Genomic DNA, 17,540 nt, shown 5'->3' with positions numbered 1-17,540 from the left:
TGAAAGTGATCATGTTTGCTTTGACTATTTTCCCAATTGTTGAGGCCAACACCTCACTAGTGGTGTGACTTGGTAAACTTACCCTACTTAGTACTTTCAACAGGGCATCCTTATGACTATTGGAGCTCATTAATAGATCCATGATAGATATTTTTGCTGGAGTTTTCTTGAGTTGCTCTTCCAATGAATACTCTTTGCTTGACATTCTTTTCCAAAACTCAGCGGCTTCTGGGTTGGTTATGTTCCTCCTTGGAATTTTTTCTCTCCCTGGATTTCCTCAATTTACATCTTCAGGGGTCTAATATCTCCCAGACCTATTCATATCATGGGCTGCGACAGAGTTAATCATTTTGGCCTTTCCCTTTTGCTGGTATGTCCATAGGATGGTTTTGCACTCCCGATCTTCTTCGTCTCGAGTAGCATCGGCAGGTTGCTACAGATAAGTCTGAACCATCACTGTAAGCCTTAGTTGTACCGTAATTATTGGAGCCTTTTGAGGAGGGATACTTGCGGCTTCTGCATTTCCTATAGTGATAATTGTTCCCTTCAAGTCATATTCTTCGTCTAATGTGATCATCTTAGCTCCCTAGTTTCGATTATTTGGCAGTGGGCTGCGATTCACATTAGGTGGTGACGGAGTGCACTGTATGTCTTCGCACTTGATCAGGGTTTCAATTTTATTTTTCAACTTGAAACAATCTTCAGTATCGTGCCCAGGTACATTGGAATAGTACATGCATCACTTAGTAGCTTCAAAATATTTGGAGGGATGTTCAGGAATCCTTCCCTAGATTGGGTGTATCAATATTGTTCTTCTTAAACTTTCGAACAATTGGGCCCGAGGCTCAGTAATCGGGGTATAAATTCTAGGACCCCTCTTTTCAAAGTTGGAATGAGGGTGTGGTGCATAACTAGGTCGGTTTTGATGAGTAGTGGTTTAGACAGGAGCATGTGGTCGTTGTGGGTTTTGGTTGCTGTTGGCTCGAGGAGGGTTGTATTGTGGTTGAGGGTGGTAATATGGCTAGGTATTATAGACTAGAGCATAAGAGGGTGGTGGTGAGTGGTTTTTTGGGAAAAAAAGAGGTGTTTCCATAAGGTGGGTTGGGTTGGTAGTAAGAGACGACTGCTACGACCTCATCTTTCTTTGCCTTCTCAACATTTGCAACTGCTCAGATACTGACACTTCTTCCTTACGCCTAACTTTTCTCTCCAACTCTGTGTATTGGTCAATCTCATAAGGCACCCTGACCGTGACAGGTGCTGTAAAGGTAGGTTCAGAAATGGCATATACAGGGGGAACGTACCACTCATGGGTGGCAGCATGTACCACAAGTATGTGTTGGTTAGTGGTGAAAGTGACACCGTCACGACGAGGTGTAGTTACATTAGTGGTAATATGAGGGTTCTGTGATGGTTGAGTGTATTGTGGTACGTAAGGAGTGTGAATAGGGGGATTTGGTGGGTTAGTGGGGTTTACTGGAGGTATGACTTGAGTGGTGGGAGTTGAAGTTAGGGTTTTATTGTTTTGGCATTATGTGGAAGGAAAGTGATGTGGAAGTGAATCCAAAGAAAGGAATCTAGGTGGCTGGGGAAGTGTTGTCACGACCAGTGATGGTAGGCACCCAATAGCAGACTCTTGAGTCATAAGTAAACTTTATTCGTCTCCTTCAACCCACCTGAACACATCCCGAGTTCACATCATACTCATCATATAGTCATTCAACCGCCCATCGAGCAACAAATTCCACTCATAGGGATATTAGCAACGCATAAGTCAAAACGCACAAGTTCTCACATCCGAAACTACCGAGCTTAAGCTGCAGTCTAACTCTGGCCTAGAATCATAAGCCAACGATACACAGCCGATACTGAGCGCTCACATGCGCACACGAATACGTGGAAGGAATTCAAAGAATTATGTTTTAAGTTGAATCAATTTCGCACGATAGAATATAAGAAAGTGTAATTTTCCTAAGGCTTTGGCAACGTCTCAAAGATAAGTACAGACGTCTCCGTACTGATCTGCAAGTCTCTACTAAACCTACTCATGACTCGTGAGACCAATGTAACCTAGAGCTCTGATACAAACTTGTCACGACCAAAAATCTCACATGTCGTGATGGCGCCTATCTCAATACTAGGTAGGCCAAAAATCTCAATAAACCACCATATCTTTAAAATTTAAAAACATAAATTTTAAATTCAGTGGAAGAAAACCTCACAAACACAAATATAAACACTCCCAAAATCATGTGTCACTGAGTACATGAGCATCTAAATGAATACAAAGTCTGACTGATAAAAATCGCCGTCTGAAATATAGAACAGTACAATAACTAAACAGAAAGGGAATCAAGTATACGGACATCAAGCAACTACCTTGATAGTCTCCCATAGAAATAACTCTGAAATCTAGCAGTCGTCGTGTCCGGAAGCACTAGGACCTGCACACGAGGTGCAGAGTGTAGTATGAGAACAACCAACTCAATAAGTAACAAGACTAACCTCTAGGCTGAAAGTAGTGACGAGCTCTGCAGGTATAGTCCAGTATAAATAATGGTACAACAATGTAGACATGCTTTCAAGTTCAGCAGTTAAACTCAGTACAAGTGAAATATATCAATACTGCATGATATAAGGAATATGAAATCTCAGTAGAAAGACCTCAAGTAAATAATGTTTACCAATTATTCGGTCACTCAGTACTGTTTATGGTCAATCCAGCCCAGGGGTGTTCCAACCCGTATATAAATACACATCGACTAAGAGTCAGTCACTCAGTACCGTATAAGGCCAATCCAGCCCTGGGAAATGTATCCCCAAATGAAAATGATACGGACAAGATCCATGTCCAGGTAAGTTTCATTACAATATAAATAAGTAAGCCAAGTCCATGCCCTGGGAAATCCATCCCGAATATATATAATCATCTACGCTCACTAGGGGTGTGTACAGACTCCGAAAGGGCTCCTTCAGCCCAAGCATGATATAAGGCCTATATGGCCTACTGAAGGTGGGCAGTCCCGATCTTTCCATAAAATAGTAAAGCCTATAAGGCCTGCTGCAGGCGGGCAGCCCCAATCCATATAATAGAAATGTATAAAGCCATTCTGGCATGAAGAAGGCGGTGGCTCCGATCCCATAAATATCCTCACAATGGACGAATATGACTGAGTGTAAAATGTATATTTTTGAAATAATTAATTCAACAGCAACACGAACCCATGGGTCCCGAAATATTGGCACATAGCCTAAACACAATATCTAATAAGAACCTCAGCTCAATTTATCTAACACGTGGAACATGTTCAGATAATAACATGATTCATTAATCTTACAAATGCACAGGATTTATTCAAGACACAATTTATATGGTGCACGTCCACATGCTCGTCACCTATCGTGTGTGTCACCTCCAAACAATTTATATCATACCAAATTCAGGGATTCATACCCTCAGAACCAAGTTTAGAAATATTACTTACCTCAAACCGTGTAATTCTTTACTCCGCTAGGCCCTTGCCTCGTGAATTGGTTTTCAAATGCCCCGAATCTAGCCACAAATTATTCGATTCAGTCAATAAAATTTATTGGAATTAATTCCATAAGAAAATACTAATTTTCCAACAAAATCTAAAATTTAGCTTAAAAATCGCCTGTGGGGCCCATGTCTCGAAACCCGACAAAATTTAGAAAAATCCGAAAGCTCATTCAACCACGAGTCTAACCATACTAATTTTACCAAAACCCGACCTCAACTCGACCTCCAAATCATCAAATCTTATTTCCAAATTCCTAAGTTCAACCGATTTACACCTCAAAAACATGTAATCTAGTCGAATTATTCAATGATAATTCAATATTATGGAGTAGAAATGATCACAAGTGACTTACCTCTAGTTTCCCTTGAATTCTCTCTGAAAATCGCCCCAAAAATCGTGCTTGAAGGTCCAACAATGGCAAAACTCGGAACCCCTTCGAAATGTATACTGTCCAGGAGTTTCGCACCTGCGACTCACTTAGCCGCTTCTGCGGTCTCGCAGGTGCAATAATTCATCCGCTTTTGTGGTTTTGCCAGGCCTCCACTGGAGCCGCTTCTGCGAGCTACGAGCTGCTTCTGCGGGCTCGCATTTGCAAGGCTCGCTCCGCTTCTGTGGAAAGATCACTTCTGCGATGGCTGGTGCGCACATGTGGCTTCGCACCTGCGATTAAACCTCCGCATGTGCGAAAATACCAGAAGTAAAAATTCCAGCAGTGGTTTTATGTCCGAATTTGAGCCGTTAACCATCCACAACTCACCCGAGACCTCAACCAAACACACCAACAAGTCCTAAAATATCATACGAACTTAGGCGAACACTCAAATCACCTCAAACAACGCTTAAACCACAAATCATACCCCACCTATTACAATTTTCAGAATCGGATTTCGACCCCGATATCAAAAAGTCAACCCCCGATCAAACTTTTCAAAAATTCAACTTTCACCATTTCAAGCCTAATTTCACTATGGACCTCCAAATAATTTTTTGGACACGCTCCTATGTTCAAAATCACCATACGGAGCTATTGGAATCATCAAAACTTCATTCTGGGGTGGTTTACACATAAATCGACACCCGGTCACTATTTTAACTTAAACTTTAAACCTTGAAACTAAGTGTTCCAATTCATTCCAAAACCTCACCAGACCCAAACCAATTAACCCGGTAAGTCATAAAATAACTGTAAAGAATAAATAGAGCAGTAAATGGAGAAATGGGGTTGTAATACTCAAAACGACCGGCTGGGTCATTACACCTAGAGCCTTAAATGGCACTATAAATAGGGCTTTAATGTTCTCACCTAACATCTTGAATCAACCACCTAACACCGTAGAGAAACACACACACAATCACTAAGAAGTTTAGGATTCCAACCCTTAGGTTTTCTTACTGTTTTCTCTTCTTTTGCAGAGTATTATCGCTGGTCTAAACTTGAGGTTTCTGGGGTCTTAAGCAACTAAAAAGAGCTCTCGTTTGGTCTGCTGCTCTAGAAATGTTCTGCACATCTCTCATTCTTCTCTTTTGTTTATCTCTTTTGAATGCTGCAAATATATTAGATATATTCTGAGTATTACCTTGGTTTATGGTGTTTAATATGTTAATGCTTATGTTCTGTCAGCTTAATATATGTTTGATTAGTTGTATTGCTTTGAGTCTTTAATCAATGACTGATTAAACCATTAATTGATTCCTACTGATCTTTGTTCTTGAGTTTCCAACAGTCCACGTGTTTAAGTTATTAAATGTTCATGTTCACATGAACCTTATAGCTTTTTTTGGCATATTGTAATCTTTATCCTTATCTTTTGCATCTCTATAGTTTTTTGTGAGTTTTTGAAGTTGAACTTATTATCTAATAACCATGACTAGGATGAATCTGAAGGTGTTAAGTTTATATCCTCTATCCTTTAACCTTAAGTAAGAACTCAAAGTGTTTATATGCTTTCTTTTCTACTTATGTCAGTTAGACTGTTTCTGAGTTGCAACTATAGTCTTTCATTTTGTTTAGTTGCTTATTGTTTCTGTTGACCTAATCTTATTTAAACTAAACCTCTCCTCTCTTCTTCCAGCAACCCTATTGTACACATCTGTTAAGGCTAAGTTATCATTCCTCATAATATGATCATGATCATGTTTCTTCTCTTTATAATAAAGACTGATAATTAGTTAGACTGATGCAATGTATTTCCCTTATTTGTAACTTTTGCTTAATCTAATCCTATAAAATGTGTAAAGTTTCCTCTGTCAACATAGGACCATTACTGATCTAAAATGTTTAAGTAGATAACTGAGTACTGCATGCTCTTGCTTAGCTCCTGATTTTATATCTTGTGCAGAACTCCCCTAGTTCTTGCTCTCCTGATAACTTTAAAACCAAATCCAATCTCCAAGTCTCATAAAAACCCTTGCTGATACTATCTGAACTAGATGATTTGTTTGAAGCTAATACTATTAGGATTATGATTCTTTAGAAATCCTTAGGGATTCCATGTTGTAATCTGTAAATTTGTGGACCTATTGAGAAAGTTGATCATGTCCTAGATATCTTTGAAACCTCTGTATATGTTGAGTTATTGCTGCATAACTTTATTTTTCCTTAAAATATTAATCTGCTCCAAATTTAGACTTTTGAAATATGATTATGATGCTTCTATCCCCCCACATGTATGTGTTTAAAGTCAGATCTTTAGATTCATCTAATATATGTTTGTTTGGTATCCAATGTAAACTATATGTTCTTATGTTAGGAGGGAAAGTATATATTTTGTGGTAGGTAATTCTAAAGCATTTAATTTACATTGAAAGGGCCTCATTGGCATTTAAACCCGTAAGGAAAATATGTTGTTAGTGTTTAAGGGTATTTGGGAGTAGAGTTCGACTCTACGTTGGGCTGCTCTCCCTGGCACAAGCATTACCCTGGGCCTTGAGTCCCTTGGGAACTTTGAAGTGTCGGGGGATCTAAAGGGAGTGGAGTTTCCTCCTTAACCCTTAATGCATTGACATATTTTGTTCTTTGGGGAGGTTAATATTTAATGACAACGAAAAATTTTCAATGTGAATTATTTAATAAGTAGAACCACCACATTAATATAATTTTCCACAGTATTGATTAGTTTCATGTTCCAATTGTTAGTTTAATGTACATCTCATTAATTTTATGCATATGTTGAGAATGTGAAATATACTTTTAATGACCTTTTTTATTCTTTTGGGCATGTTGAGTTCCTAAGGAACTCAGGCCCAAACCAGCCTCACTGCATTTCCCGAAGAGTCTAGTCAGCTCTAGCCACGCTCCTCAATTGTTGGGCCTATCTTATTGAGGCCCAATCATCAGAGTCAAGTCCTCTCTCCCTAGCTTCTTTCATTACTGCTCATTATTTCCATAGCTTAGCTTACTGCTTTCATTATACTCTGCTTACTGCCTTTGTTGCCTTATCGTATTTCATTCTCATGTATTTAACACTCATATATTAAATTATGTGCTTTATCTTCATACACTATCATATGAAATATAGGCAAACTCTAACTAATATAGGACTTAAGAGGAATTAATTGGTAATTAATCTTTGCCCTTGTCAATTATAATTTGCTCATCTTGTATACTCACCTTTCTTAAAGATGTTTTGAAGCTCAGGCCCATAATCAAACAGCAGCCCGTTTCAAAGAGAAATTATAAAAGAATTACTATTTTTTTCTAACAAGGAATGAAACTAGAGTTTTCTTGAAAAGAAGTAACGAAACGATCACCCAAATGAATTTTCAAAGACTAGGCTTCTTCAAAATTTTTTGAAAAACCGAGGTCAATTTAGAATCGCTTTTTCTTGTGTCCATCTTCTAAAATTGTACAAGCATTTGTTCTTCAAAGGTAATCACTTTCTTAACTTAATAATTAGAATCTTTAAAATATAGACCACTTTCAAAACCCTCTTAACCTTCAATAAACCTTTTATAATCCTACATCCATTCTAAGTCTCACATATACTCCCTTTAATATTTAGTAAGCCATGCCTTAGTTGTAATTAAGCATAATATAAATAACTGATTCCTTAAAATTAGTCTAAGTCCTATTGAGCTACAAGGTAGATTTTAAGGGGTGCCTAATACCTTCCCCTTAGAAGAACAAAAACCCTTACCCATAGTCTCACATGTTTGCGGACCCGTAATGGACATAACTTAGTAATTAAATAGGTACCCTAGTATACCTTTAAATATTAGGCGAAGACTCTCTTTCATCAAAAATAGAGAAACCACAAGTTGAATCCTATCTTAACTAGTGCAAAATAGGGTGCAACAACATGGTGACTCTGTTGGGGAGATCACACTTAGGTTTTGAACTTAGCAGACTTAGACTAATTTGGCCTCTAGATTTATTTATACCTTACTTTGATTATAATTGAAATTGTAATTACATGCTTACCTGCTTTATTTGCTCTTTATAATTATTTGCTCTTTATGAACACCATGCTTATTGCTGCTACACCTTTTTTAATTACTGCTTTATACACGCTGTCATCATATTTCTTCCAATCGAGTCTTGGCCGTACACTATCACACAAAATGGCCCGCGAGGGTTGTCTTTTATGCCCCTCCGAACCTTCTTTTCAAAACTCTCTAATTTCAGAGAATGGCTTTGTCAGATTAACTAACATAAGTTCTCGCAACCTTCAGTCCAAATCAAAAGTAGGAAACACTCTACTCTAGTAAAATAAGTCATACTACATAAATCGTAGGTGAGTCGTTCCTTGGTACTGATACACAATTAGTAATCCACCCTAATGTCAACGGGTCATGCACCCAACGACATAATTGTTATGGAAAGACAAACAAGTACGACCAGACACTTAAGGATCTGAAGTAAGCACTTACCCAAATATCTTTCTTTTACCCGCCTAAAAAAATATAAATCAACCAAAACATCCATGAAATTAGCATGGTAATGGGAGCACCACATAAGTTGAAACTGTGGTGGAAGAATATTCGTTGAGAACATAGAGTTGAGGTTCAAACGCACCTTGGGGCATTAACTGCATTGATGAACATCCGAGCAGACATAGTGCTCACTCGCCTGTTGATAGATATTTGGGATCCGGCTAAGGTGGTGTTCAAATTTGCCGAGTGTGAGTTAGTATCGACATTGGAAGAAATCAAAAGTTTCACGGAGCTGCCTTTCAATGGAAGAAATATAGTATTGCCAGTTACTATGCCTCATTACCGGTTCTTGGATACCTTAGGTCTTACCAATAGCAGAAGCCTCGGAAGTATCGAGGAATGATGGGTGAGCCTCGACCAGATGTTCGACATATTTGGACATCGTGAAAGCTGCAAATGGTATTCAGGGGAGTTTCAATGTGACCAGGTGATGTGGGAGAGTCTCATGCCTATCACTTTCATAATGGCACTGTTGGGATTATTGGTCTTCCCGCAGCGAAGGGGGCGTATCAACATCAACATGTTTTCAGTGGTTCTGGCAACCTTCCGCGGAAATCTTCAAGCTACTTTGGTGCCGGTGGTGTTAGCTGAGATGCTGAGAGCTTTGTCCACATGTGCACGAGAGTATGATTTCTTTAAGGGTTGTAACTTGCTACTTTAGATATGGGCTATTGAACACTTCTGCCAGCGAGAGGCAACCATCGACTACTTCGTGGGTGTCCGCAATATGATCTGCAACCATAATGAAAGAATGAGACACTGGATCTCCCTACATGGACAAGAAGAATGGAGAGAAACACTGACCAATCTGACAGGAGAATGGATCAACTGGAAACTCTCTTGGTTAGGTGGAAGGGCAATCTTGAGGACTCCTCAGAAATACTTCATTAAGTTGATTGGACCGGAAGGCATTCAACCATAATCACCCATGCGGGTCCTCAGGCAATTTGGGATGATCCAAGATGTGCCTTTGTGGGCAAGGACATCGCTATACGAGGATAAGTACAATGGCCATATCCCAATTCCCAAGGTAAGAAGACTACAAGAAGAGTGGAATGACCTGGTGACAATGCCTATGGGTCAAAACTCATGGTGTACTCCCAAGTATTACGTCTGGATTAATGAAAAAGAAGAACTGGACTGCCCAACCAGAGATGGTATAGCCTGGTTAGAGGACGCGGTGGTTGCTTTACAGATTTACCATGAGATATCTTATGACCACGTCAATGCATCGTCACGTGGTCCCAGGATCTATTGACCACATGTTGCCACCTGTTGAAGATGATGATCGGGTAGTGGAGTGTATCCAGATAGAATCAAGTATAGAGCCATAAGAAGACCCGGAGGAAGAGTCTGAATTCAACGATGAAGAGGAGTTTGAGGAAGAACTGGAGGAGGATTCGGAAGAGGAGAAGGACATGGGAAACGACTTATGGGATGGTTATTAGAGATGGTTGATTTCCCCTCTTTCCCACTTTGTACCTTTATCCCTAGTTTTCTCTTTTACTTTCCAAAAGGCTGAGTTTTCCAAGCCCATGTAGTTCTATGAAACAATGATGAAATCCTTATTCCCACTTGTATCATTCCAAAATTATCAATGCAAACAAATTGCTTCGGATCTAAATGTGTCATGTCTAAATGTTTGTCCAATATCCGCGAATTAGGCCTACCTTCGGCAATGAGAGATCTCCACGAATCCTAGGAACGCGCTAGCTGTAATGCAAGAATTATCCGCTCTATGTGATCTCCTTCTCGCACAAATGAAGAAGCTAACTCTTGTTCCTTTTCTTTTCTTTCTTTCTTCTTATTTTTTTTTGCTTTATTTTATTATCACCCCAAAAAAGAAAAGAAAGTTGGTTTGTGTCGACCAAAACTGGCGGAGCCACCATATAATCTAAGGTCAAAGGGAAAGATATCAGCCACAGAAGACCCAACTGAACATGCTCTGGTCATAGCCGACAGCCCGGGGCGATCGGGAGAAAAGGACAACACCAGGAATGATGAACACGTGGCTAGGATGGCCCAGGAAATGGAATCTTTAAGGGAGGAGGTACAACATATCAGAGAACTGGCGCACCTGGCTGACGAGCGCAAAACCAGTGTATAAAACTTAATCTCGCTAGTCAAATATAGTATAGTATTAAATCATCTCCACAGGGATTGGTTTAAATAATGTTCTAATAAATCTTCAGCTTAACACTATCCAGGAAATAAACCTTTGATTTATATTATTATCAACTAATAATAAAAACTAAAATTATCGATTGCGGGAAAATAATAGAAATTTATTGACTAAGTAGCAATGATTGAATATCAAGATAAGAAGCAAGGGTTGTGATAAGATATGTGATCATCTATTATTCCGGATAACTCTGTGCTAAGTTCACTATTAACTTCTATTGACTTTTACGATTTCAACAGATGATTAGGCTATCTTATTTAACGGAACGTCTCTTTCCGTTAACTAAGCTCTTTCGATTACCTAAGAGAGGCATAAAATCAACCCAAACAAGATAATACAATGCAAATTGCAGCAACACTTCTCTTTTGATTAAAGTAAAAGCACAATTAGCTTTGCAATTCAATTAATACTCATTCAACGAATTCGTGCAATTAACAGAAAGTAAAGCCCCAAAACACTAGCCAATCACAATATCCGTCAACAACCCTAATGAAGATTACTCCATAGTGGAGAAGTTATTCATCACAAGAGTATTAGAATTACGAGAAGACATTACAATTCTCAAAATAAAGCAAACTTCCGTATTGAATGAATTAGATGATGTATTTTGAGTCTCCGTTGTTTCCATGCCTTCTTCTCCCCCGAAGGTTCTTTCAAATCCCATATACCTTGTTTTTAGACGAGCTAGGCTTCATATAGATCAAAAGGAGTCACCTCCGAAATTAAAGAAATAGGCATCAATAAAGATTCCGAAAGTGGACGTGGGTGGCCTCGCACCTGGAGTTGTGACCGAGCATATGGCCGCGCTCCTCTGGCAGTGCACTGCATTACTTGCATGCTCAAGTACTCACTTGAGGGGGTCTCATGCGTGGTCGTGCATCTGGTTTGGCCTCCTGCTCAACTCTTTTTTTCTTTTATTAAGTGCATCATTCGTCCGTTGATCCCCGAACACGATCCCAACTTAATCCTTGGGCTTTTACTCATACTTCAAAGCTCCAAAATAGCTCGAATTAGCTTCACAACCTCTTCATAACACGGAATCATTCCTACAAGACATAAAACACACACTCACTGCAAAACAGTACCATTTAAAGCTCAAACACTAGTAAAGTACAATGAATTAGAGTGCAATTAGTGACCAAAATACACTTAATTCCTGTTTTGATGTGACATACAATCTTGAGTTTTGAGTGTGTTGGGGATCTGTCATGCTGTTTAATTGTGGAGGGAAGTAGATTTTCATGTAGTGTTGATGAGTTCAAACTCAGAAATATTAAGTGATTCCGTGGTAATTGTGGGTGTGAAAGGGTATAGCAAGATGCCAATTTGAGGCTAAGCATGTGGATATTCTCCTGCCGAGTAATCTACGTAGGTGTGTTCCTTATAATATTGAGTGAAGAGTTTATTTTCTACCAGCGGGGCGTATGTGTTGGGATTTAAATTTGAATCTGGTTGAGAAACTTGACTTGACTGTCACGAGAATAAATGCGAACTTAGCGGATGATTGAGGTATTTTATTGTGGGTGTTGCATAAGTTTGAGAAGAATTTTCGTTGAACTGACTGTAGTATTATGGCAGTAATAAAGTATGGGTATTGTGAGTTATCAAGTGTTTTGTTCTATGGCTTTGAGCTAAGTGGGGGAGCCTACTATTGACAATTCAATTTCATGGATATATGTTAAATTTTAGTTTTGGTCTGAGGCATACTTGTGGGTTAGTTATGACTTACAGAGGTGGAGATCGAGGATAACTCGAGTAAGGAAATTCCTGGATACGGGTTACATTGCACTTTATGAAAATATATAAATTATGGAATAATTAAGTTGTTATTTTGAAGGACGTAGTGCGCACGAAGTATGAATTTGATTGGTCGCGTTAAGGCAAGGTAGTATCTTTGAGTGTTGATTGTGCTAAAGGAGCACGTGTCTTTCGGCCCGTTTGGACGGAGAAAATTAGATTTGAGCAGAGTAGAGGTTCTAATGGATTCAAAATATATAAGTGGAAATTGAAAAATTTTCGAATTTGTATATCACTAGAATTAATTACTTACACTGGATAGTATCGGGACGTGCGATAATTCTGTTTGACTATGGATTCTACATTTCAGTATAAGAAAAGAAAGAGGAATAATTTTAAATTCACATAAGGTCCTTAAGAGTGGGTGTCTCGGTTGTGGTATTTATGGAGGTGCTTAAGAATAATACAGAGGCTTATGGGACCTAGAGCGGTGTGGTTTTATGTTGGGATATCTTGTATTGAACTTTGGGTATGGATCGTAGTGTTCTGACAAGGAGAAGTGTCAACTTGAGGGTAATTCAGAAGAAACTCGAAGAAAATAGGACAACTAGGTAGAAGGCTAGACCAGTATGGTAATGGTATGTTCGGCTCTTTTGGGATAATTATGATATGGTGAGACTTTACAGATGTTTGGTGTCCATACTCTTGGATTTTACTATTAGAAAGTGAGCCGAGGCTCTTATTAAATATCTTGTTTAGGCTATGTGACAATATTTTGGGACCCATGGGGTCGTGTTGCTGTTGAATTAATTGTTTCAAAAATATACATTTTACACTCAGTCATATTCGTCCATTGTGAGGATATTTATGGGATCGGTGCTTCTGCCTAAAGCAGGCCAGAATGGCTTTATACATTATTATTATATGGATAGGTGCTTCCCCCCTGCAATAGGCTTTATAGGCTTTACTATTTTATGGATAGATCGGGCCTGCCCGCCTGCAGCAGGTCTTATAGGCTTTATTATTATACAGATCAGGACTGCCCGCCTGCAGTAGGCCATATAGGCTTTATATCATGCTTTGGCTGAAAGAGCCCCTCCGGAGTCTGTACACACCATCATTGAGCGTAGATGATTATATAAATATTCAGGATGGATTTCCCAGGGCATGGCCTTGCCTTACTTAATTATATCATAGTGAAACTTACATGGACATGGATCTTATCCGTATCATTTTCATTTCGGGATAAATTTATGAGGCTAGATTGGCCTTATACGGTACTAAGTGACTGACTGTCAGTCGATGTGTATTTATATACGGGTTGGAATACCCCTAGGTTGGATTGGTCATAAACAGTACCAAGTGACCGAATAATTGGTGACTAGTATTTACTTGAGGTCTTTCTACTGAGAAGTCATATTCCACATATCATGCAGTATTGATCTATTTGACTTGTACTGAGCTTAAAAGCATGTCTACATTGTTTTACCATTATTTATACTGGACTGTACCTGCAGAGCTTGTCACTACTTTCAGCCCAGAGTTTAGTCTTGTTACTTATTGAGTTGGTTGTACTCATGCTACACTCTGCACCTCGTGTGCAGCTCCAGGCGCTTTCGGATATGATGGCTGCTAGATTTCAGAGTTATTTCTATGGGAGACTATCAAGGTAGCTGTTTGATGTTCAGAGACTTGATTCCCTTCCTGTTTAGTTATTGTACTATTCTATATTTCAGACAACGATTTTTATCAGTCAGACTTTGTATTCATTTAGATGCTCATGTACTCAGTGACGCCGGGTTTTGGGAGTATTTATATTTGTGTTTGTGTGCTTTTCTTCCGCTGAATTTAAAAATTATGTTTTCAAATTTAAAATATATGGTGGTTTATTGAGATTTTTGTCTTGCCTAGTATTGAGATAGGCGCCATCACGACATATGAGATTTTGGGTCGTGACACTAGGGTTTCAAAGAATTCAAATCAGATAGTGGAAGGTGACGACTACCAAATGATGTGAGCATGATTGAGTGAAAGTAAAAGAGAACAGAGGGAAAAACAGTGAAGAGTTTTACCTGAGAAGGGAGATTCACTGTTGAAGGCAGAGTACCATCGGTTAAACTCTATTGTCCAGAGGTCACTGAGGTTGACTTCTGGACATCGAATCCTCATGATGACCTCTAAGAAGGAACTCCATGCATGCTCCGATTTGACAAAACACGATAGAAAATTGGAGATTTGATATTGCGTCTTTAGCTCTAGGGTTTCGGGATTTAGATGTTTGAATTTTATGATTGAAAAAGGGAATTTGCAGCAGGATTCACGGACTTCAGGAGGCAAAAGGTAATTTCTAGCTCTGATTTGAAAGAACATAGCAGAATCTAGGTGATTTGAACTTTCGTCTTTGAGTCTAGGGTTAAGCTTTGGGGATTTCGAATTTGTGTGATGAAACGGGAATGAAATCGGCGAGATTCGCGGTTGGGGAAGACAGAAAGAATGATTTCATGGTTGATTTGCTGACCTTGCACGGATTTGTGTAAGGTTTTGTGATTGATGAAGGCTGGAAATACGAGAGAAAGAAGAGAGAAAAGGGAAATGGGGGTGGTAGGGTCAATAGAGAATGATTAGGGTTTTTGGGGTTGGGATGGTCCGTCTCTAGGGATACAATGGGTGAGGGAGATTTGGGCCATTGGATCTATAGATCAACGGCCCTGATAATTCAGGCTTTAACAATTTAAAATGACAAAATACATGGACCGTTGGATCTCTTAGGCTTTGACAGTTGAGATAAATCTGAAGATGTGTTTTAAATTAAAGAATAAATAAGAGATAAAATGTAAGTCGCTGATCAAATAGATGGATGGCCGAGATTGAATGTGCTTTCTTTGTGAGTGAGAGAAGTGAGTGACGTGGCATGCACAGATTGGCTCAGAGAGGTTGTCATGGATCACGAAGGTGGCAAATGTGATGGGTGTTTGGTTTGGATAATTTCGGGTTGGGCTTTGTATTTGGGCTGAAATAATTTAACTAATAGCCACTTTGTAATTAGTTAAGAAATTGCAATGGCAGCCTTTTAGTCTTTATCCCTTTTGAAATTAATTTAAATAAATTTAATTATTTCAATAAAATATAGTAAAAATTATAATTATTAAATACTACTAATTATTGTAATTAATTAATTGTTTGTAAAAATACTTTATTAGGACAATAATTTTGAATTATTGAAATAGTAAACTAATTAACTAGAAATCTTAAGAAATAATTTATTGAATTAATTATGGAACCTTCGTATATAAAATATTTTTAATAACCTAAGATAGTAAATATATTTGTAACTACATAATGTCAACATTAAGTAATTAATTTTGAAACTAATGCTTGATTAATTTGAAAAATAGATATTCATTACCAGAAAAAACTTTGAAATTATTTATTGTAAATTATTAATTATAAATAAATTAATTTAAAAGGGAGGGTCAAAATTGGTCGTCAACAACACATGACCCTAAAATCTGTTCGTCGATAATGGACTCCCCCACTTGGCGTGAAGCCAAAGGACACAACATCTGATGATCCACATAACTATCCTTCACAACTCGTACAACACCAGTCATAAGATACCCTAAGTCTTCTACTAAGTGCATGACCATCCTCGTGACTATCAAACTCGCTTCCTCTAGTGTCTTGAAGGATAATATGTACCTTCCACTGAGTAGAAATCCCATACGAACCACATAGTCTCTAATACCACCAACTATTCTCAAATCAACATCCACCTCGTGACCCTACCACCATCGCGATGAATAGTCAACCAATTAAACCTTCCCAAGCTCGTGCTTATCAACCAGATGCCATAACCCACTACACCCCCACGTGAATAACTGAATAGTCTCTCAATACCTCCACATCCTCGGTATGGACGACACATTGAGAAAATGTTTGAGCATCCCTATCTCCCTCATAGCCAATCCGCAGTATCACGAACAGTTGGCGCATAGCTGATACTGAGTCCGCAATATCATACACGAGTGGATGCAAAGGAATATAAGATATACGCTTCAAGCTGAATCAATGTCGCACGATAAGGAATGAAAGAAGTGGAATTTCCTAATAGTTATGTAGCCTCTCAAAGAAAAGTACATACGTCTCTGTACCGATCCACAGGACTGTACTAAACATGCTTATGACTCGTAGCACCTATGAACCTAGAGCTCTGATACCAACTTGTCATGACCCCAATTTCCCATCGTAGGATGTTGTGATGGAACCTATTCTCTACGACTAGGTAAGCCTAACACTTACTGAATTAATTGATAGAAATTAACCAACAGAACCATTAAGCAGAAACCAGATATTTCTAAATGAAACAACCATTTCCAACATGAAATAATATCCCAAAACTGGTGGTACAAGGTATAAGCTGTACTGAATTTGCTAGAAAAATACCTAAGTATAACTGTTTCAGAATAGAAATAACTAGTACGGGTACAATATCAAAAGTTGACTCAGAGGCCTACGAACGTGACGACATGTTTACCTTGAGTCTCCATAGCAAAACCCAAACAACTAGATATTGATCAACCAATTCTGAAATACCTGAATCTGCACAAAAAAATGTGCAGAAAGTGTAGCATGAGTACACCAAGGCGGTACCCAGTAAGTATCAAGACTAACCCCGGTAGAGTATTAACGAGGGATAGTCAAGACATCTGCTGGACTAAACAACCTGAACAAGTATGAAGGTGAACAAATGGGGAAACAATGTTAATATAAAGCTAAGCATAGTAAGGAAGGCAAGATAATACTCACAATGAAACACTAGAAATAACAATTAGCAACAAGAATCAGATAGGTAATAATGTTGTAGAGTAAGCTGAACACAGTCTAAGTCCGGTGAAACCAAATAAAGATAAACAAGTAACAACTCGTTAACAACAACCACTTTTAAACCATATTTATTCAAGAATTTCCACGAGGTACCAAACCTCATAATCACAAATCACAAGTCCCAATTCATGAACCCTAATCACTTGGCAACTTGTGCCCACATTACAATTCATAACCGCACGGATGACTCACCTGCCAAGAGAGTGACAATATCTACTATCCGCACGGACCACTTACGTGCCAAAAATAACAATGACTCAGTC

This window comes from Nicotiana tomentosiformis, chromosome 12 (genome assembly GCF_000390325.3).
Source record: "Nicotiana tomentosiformis chromosome 12, ASM39032v3, whole genome shotgun sequence".
NCBI classification, from domain to species: domain Eukaryota; kingdom Viridiplantae; phylum Streptophyta; class Magnoliopsida; order Solanales; family Solanaceae; genus Nicotiana; species Nicotiana tomentosiformis.
The sequence above is the reverse complement of the archived record's forward strand: the minus strand, read 5'-3'. Positions refer to the sequence as shown.